Source organism: Antechinus flavipes, chromosome 4 (assembly GCF_016432865.1).
Source record: "Antechinus flavipes isolate AdamAnt ecotype Samford, QLD, Australia chromosome 4, AdamAnt_v2, whole genome shotgun sequence".
NCBI lineage: Eukaryota > Metazoa > Chordata > Mammalia > Dasyuromorphia > Dasyuridae > Antechinus > Antechinus flavipes.
In genome coordinates, this window is record NC_067401.1 from 53083317 (window position 1) to 53089154 (window position 5838).

The following is a 5838-nucleotide window of genomic DNA, read 5'->3' on the forward strand; positions in this document are numbered from 1 at the left end:
TGATGAGAAAAAATGAGCATATGAGATTCCAAAAATCTAGAAAGGATCATAGCCAACCTAATCTATATCCTTTGTGGTGTCTAGTACTATGTATCACTCTTAATAAGTGCTCAATAAATATTTACTGAATGAATAAACTAATAATTTTGTTAGTTACTTATCTGGAACACAGAATTATAGAATCTCAAAGTTGAAGTCTATCTCAGATTATCTAATTCAATTTATATCTGTAGACAAATGCCCTTAACATCTCTGAAAAGTGTTTATCTGGCTGTGATTTAAGACCTAAATTTTTATAATCCAGTTTTGCTCACATTGAGAAAAAACTTGTCTTCAAGAACCACCTATTTCACTTATTTTTTTTTTTTGTTGGAGCCAAACAAGACAAGTCTAATTACGCTTCCATGTTGTAGTTCTTTAAATAGACCAAGACTCTCATTATGACCACCTTAGACTTCTCTTTTCTTTCTCTCTTCCTGGCTGTGCTCTCATTTGTCAGTGGTCTCTCTAAAAGGCATGCAACAACTGGAATGAAATCAGTCAGCTGTGGTCTGACCATGGCATAGAACACTTCTCTATTCCTGTGCAATATATCTCTTTTGTTGTAGCCTAAGATCATGGTTTTCTTCATGCAATGGTTCAGAAGTCTGAGGACCTAAATTCAAATTCTAGTTCTGTAATTTACTACTTATATTATCATAGGCAAAATCACTTTACCTCTAGGTCTCAGTTTCTTCATCTTTAAAAAGCAGAGATTAGAAGGCCTATAGAATCTTTTCTAGCTTGAAATAATGATTCTATGACTAATATTGAGATTATAGTACACCTATTCCCTTTGTGATCATCAGTGGCTGCTAGTCATACTTCCTCATCTCATTTGATTAAATTTAGTTTCATTTGATTTGATCTGATGTTTTGGATTGTTGAGGACTTTCTGAATCCTGAATCCTCCATTATCCAGAATGCTAATTCAGTTCCATAAACATTTTCCATTCCCATCTTTGTATTACTTGCCAATTTGATATGCATGGTGTATCTAAGCTTTCATCTAGATCATTGATAATTGAATGAATAAAAACATCTGTTAAGCATTTAGTCTGTGCCAAGCACTCTGCTGAGTGTTGGGATACAAGTAAAAGAGCAAGACAAGCTCTGCCCTCAAGGAGTTTTTCACACACATAAGGTGTTAGTGGCCAGAGTATTATGGTTGGGGAAATCATAGGATGATCTACAGAGCCATCAGAAAAGTCAGATTACATGCCTTCTCCAGAAGTAATTACAATATTAATTTGGGTTCTATTTCCAGAGCAAAAAGTAAAAAGCAAGGAGGAATGAGGGAGAATGTGATATACACAGGATTGCAAGATGAATGACAAAGAAATGGTCAATATGGATGAGTGGATAAAATATATGAGGCAAGATCTGGGCTCTAGGGTTGACAGGATATGGTGAAGTATTGGCTTTTTCACTGGCTGACTTATTAGGACAGCATAACCCCCCCAATTCCCCCCTAAAGTGATTCCAAAGGGAAGATGGCAGAGTAAGCCAGAAAATTTAAAGCTCCAGATCTTCCCCACAAATTAGACAAAATAGTGCCTCAGGGTGAACTTAGAGCAGTAAAATTAAACAAATTGGGGCAGAACAGTTGTTCTCCTGGGACAATTGGAGGAAATAAAAAGAAAAATACCAAGAGGGAGGTTTGGTCTATATGAAGTATAAACACCTCCAGGCTAGCTCCACTGAAACAACAAGCAGCAAGTGCTGGGGCTAGATAAGTTAGGAGGAAGCCTTGGCCCCAGCCACAAGAATTTTTATCTCCAGCACAGTATAGAGAGTCAGCTGTCTAAGGAGGGGAAGATTGAGGGAACCACTATTAATAAGAGAAGTCAGACCCATCTCTGCTGTGGAGGTGCAGCTCTGGGAGAAAAGGAATCAGCACACAGTGGAGCAAGGATGCTACTGACTGCAGGCTCTTACAGGAGGGTTTTCTTGGTTTTGATTCCAAATCAGAGGGGAGAATTGAAGGAAGACCTGAGGCCAGAGACACCATTCCACATATCCCAGGATTAGAGGTAATTACACTTGCAAAGTGCTATAAAATGTTTTAACAGACAAAGGAGGAAGAACCCAACCATAGAAAGTCACTTTGGAAATAGAGAAGACTGGGGTTTGTCTTAAGAGAAGGATACTGAAGCAAAAAGGGGGCGGATCTTCTATACCAGAGTAATGTCAAATTGTTATCTGTCCAAAAAGAATCCATAGAAGAGCTCAAAATACTTTAAAAATCAAATGAAAGAGATTGAAGAAAATTTTTTAAAATGAGAACAACTCTCCAAAAAAGGAAGTCATCTAACTGGAAAAGGAGATTCAGAATCTTTTAGAAGAAAACAATGTCTTGAAAATTAGAACTAGGCAATAAAAAGCCAGCAAAGTCATGAAAGGCTAAGAAATAATAAAGCAAAATGCAAAGAATGAAAAAATAGAAGAGAATGTGAGACATCTCATAAGGAAAATAACTGATCTGGAGATCAGGTCCAGAAAAAAATCATAAGAATAATTGGACTACCTGAAAACTATGATCAATAAAAGAAATATGCAATAATATAAAAATATTTAGAGAAAATTATGCTGAAGTGTTAGAACTAGAGAAGAAAGTAGAAAAAGAAAAAAGAATGCATCAATCACCATCTGAAAGATATCCAAGAAAACTTATAGGAATAGCATAGCCAAATTTCAAAATCCTCTGATCAAGGAGAAAATGTTACAAGCAACAAGAAAAAACCTATTCAAATATGGGGGGAACCATAATTAGAATCACACAAAACCTAGAAATGGCTACATTAAAAAACCACAGATCTTGGACTCCTGTATATCAGACAGCAGCAAAAAAACTGGGGTTACAGCTGGAAATAATCCCACCCAGCAAAGTTTATCATAATCCTGAGCAGAAAAAAAACCAAGATATTCAATCAATTTCCAGACTTTCAGGATTTTGTTGCAAAATGACTTAAATCAAAAATTTGATATAAAAGGTCTAAGAGAAATATAAGGTAAACATCTAAGAATAATTACAAGGGACTCAATAAGGACAAATTTTATTTTTTATACATGAAAATGTAAACTGTATATCTAAGACTGTCATTAGTAATTGGGTAGAAATAGAACTAAGTATGAAGTGATTCTTTTAAAAAAGCAACAATGTAGGGGGGAAAAAAGAATAATCATTTTATACAAATAAGACAAATAAGAGAGGAAGAACGGACACAGAAGAATTAGATGGGGGAACAGAGGTGGTAGTTCTGGAACTCTATTCTCATCAGGAATGAGTTAAAGAGAGAACAAAACACATATCTTGAAGATTATGAAAGTCTTCTAATTCAAAAAGAAATAAGAAAGTAAGGGAATATCATGGGAGGGAGGATAAGAGGAAGATGTTTAGAGGGAAATCTATTCACACCAGATATTGATTAAAGAGAAAACAACATATGTATTTGGAAGGGAATGAAGGCCTTTGAAATTTATAAAGAAAAAGAGGGTCAGGGAATAGAGTGTGGGGGGGCTATAGAAGGGAGTATATATTAAAAGCATGAAATTGGTATGTAGATTAATGAGAATGGGATAAAAAAGGAATGCCATATTTAGAAATCTATAAATGTCTTCTAAAATCAGATATAAACAAGAGAATATAGGAAAAAGATTGAGGGAGATGATAAGGGAAGGATCCTTGGCGGTGGGGGGAGGGTAGGTTAAGTAATAAGGCAAAATAGTAGGTAAAAGTAAAATAGAAGAATCAGAAAGGATAGGAAATAAGAGGTATACACAAACAAAACAAAAATCAGGAGTAGAATTTACTATATAAAAAAAAGCAGGAGTGGTAATCATGATCTCAATCAAAGTTAAAACTAAAATAGATTTAATCAAAAGAGAAAAATAGGGAAACTATATTACATGTCAGCCATATTAATCAATATTGTTTTAGACTATTTAAAATAAGTAGACAGTATAAAGTTGGGATATTGCTGTGGTATAGGAAATGATGAGTTGTGTAGTTAGAAAAATATGGGGGGGGAAGAAAAATATAGAAGATATTATCTACTTTCAGAGAAAATAGACAAAGAATCTTAGTATGATCTTATACAGATACATATGAAAGTATATGTATATGATTATAGATATCTGTATATAAATGTGTATTCATTTATGTGTTTGTGTATACATATATAACATATATTCACATATCTATGTAATTATGTGTATATGCTCATATCTCTATATCTATCTATATCCATGCTTAATTGTAATTTTCTTGAAAAAAGACTGGGAGGAAGAAGAAAAAAAAAATAAAAGGTACATAGCAGAAAGCAAAAGAAAACCTACAAGGAAGTAGAAAAAAGTATGGTATTTATTATATAGAATTTCTTGAAATGTAAATTTATTGCTTTATATTTTCAGTCCTCTCTTATGTGCTGCTGTACACATAGCAATGTTTTTTCTTTTCCTGTTTTGTATTTAAAATAATATTTTTTTAAAAAAAGAAGTGGTTCCAAAGCTGAGTGTGTTAAGCTGTTCCAGGCGTGGTCTTTGGAGGAGAATATAGCCTAGAACAAACAAATAATAGGTTCAATGACAAGAAGAAGGCTGCAGTGGATGGTAGGATGGAATGTGTTTAGAAGCCTAGTAGAAGGTCTTGTGGTTTAGTCATTTCAGTTGTGTCTGACTCTTTGTGACCTCATTTGGGGTTTTGTTGGCAAAGATACTAGAGAAGTTTGCCATTTCCTTCTCTAGCTCATTTTGCAGATGAAGAAACTGGGGTAAACAGAATTACATTACTTAACCAGAGTCATACACAGATAGTGTCTCAGGTCAGATTTAAACTCATGAAAATGAATCTTCCTGATTTCAGGTCTGTACTCTATCTGCTGCACCAACTAGGTCTGAGTTTGACTATCGGGAATGTACCTTATCGGGTTGATTTGTCATTCAGGAGAACATGGCCCCAAACCTGAGTGGATCACTTTCACTATCAGAACATAGGCTTGGGAGGTCCTATGGTCTGGAGGAAGAAGCCCTGGGTGAGTGGCAGGAAGATAGCCAGGATGAGTGATGGAAGGAGATGCGAGCCACAAAGTGGAAATAAAGGCAAACGAGTTATTTTTAATTTTCCATCAGGGCCAGGACCACATCGTTGAGCATTCCACCAGAGACTTCCTTCCAAGTAGCACTGAGTCTCTGGACCCAGTCATACTCTGGTTTCAAGTCTCAGCTAAAATCCCACAGGAAGCCTTCCTCAGGCCTGTTAATTATATTGCCTCGCCCGCTGTTAATTTCCTATTTATCTTGTATACAGTTACTTTGTATGTATGTGTTTGCATGTTGTCTCTCCCACTAGATAATAAACTCTTTTAGAGCGGGAACTGTCTTGCCTCTTTTTAATATGTGGAACTTATCACAGTATCTGATTAAAGTGCTTAATAAATGTTTATTGAATTGAACTGAACTAGTTCAGAATCTATACTATATCTAACCCATATTTCTCCATTGCATCTTCAAGCATAGTGAGAGTCTTCATCAGAGACTTTGTTGCTAGCTGGTTAACCTTTGCTTGCAACATTCCCTTGATCGATCAATTTAATTTCCCTGTCAAAAAAGTAAATGAACTTAGGCCAGCATGATCCACTCTTGCTTAAATTCTGCGTATTCTGAGTTCAAAACTTCATTTTTAAGCTCTCCATTCTAGACACTTTTAATAATATTTTCTGGAATTTTGACAAAGCAGTCAAGCTCATTGGTGGATTTATAAAATCCACTTTCCCTTTTCTGAAAATTGGAAAAAAAATT

At 35.1% G+C, this 5838-nt stretch overlaps 1 long non-coding RNA gene across 1 annotated transcript; it reads left to right on the forward strand.

Annotated features, from left to right (window-relative positions):
• Positions 1-1668: 1668 nt before the first annotated feature.
• On the forward strand, positions 1669-5410 carry LOC127562455 (uncharacterized). The gene is made up of 2 exons (XR_007953680.1): positions 1669-3050; positions 4904-5410. It is a non-coding gene; the product is annotated as an uncharacterized LOC127562455 (long non-coding RNA).
• Positions 5411-5838: the final 428 nt, after the last annotated feature.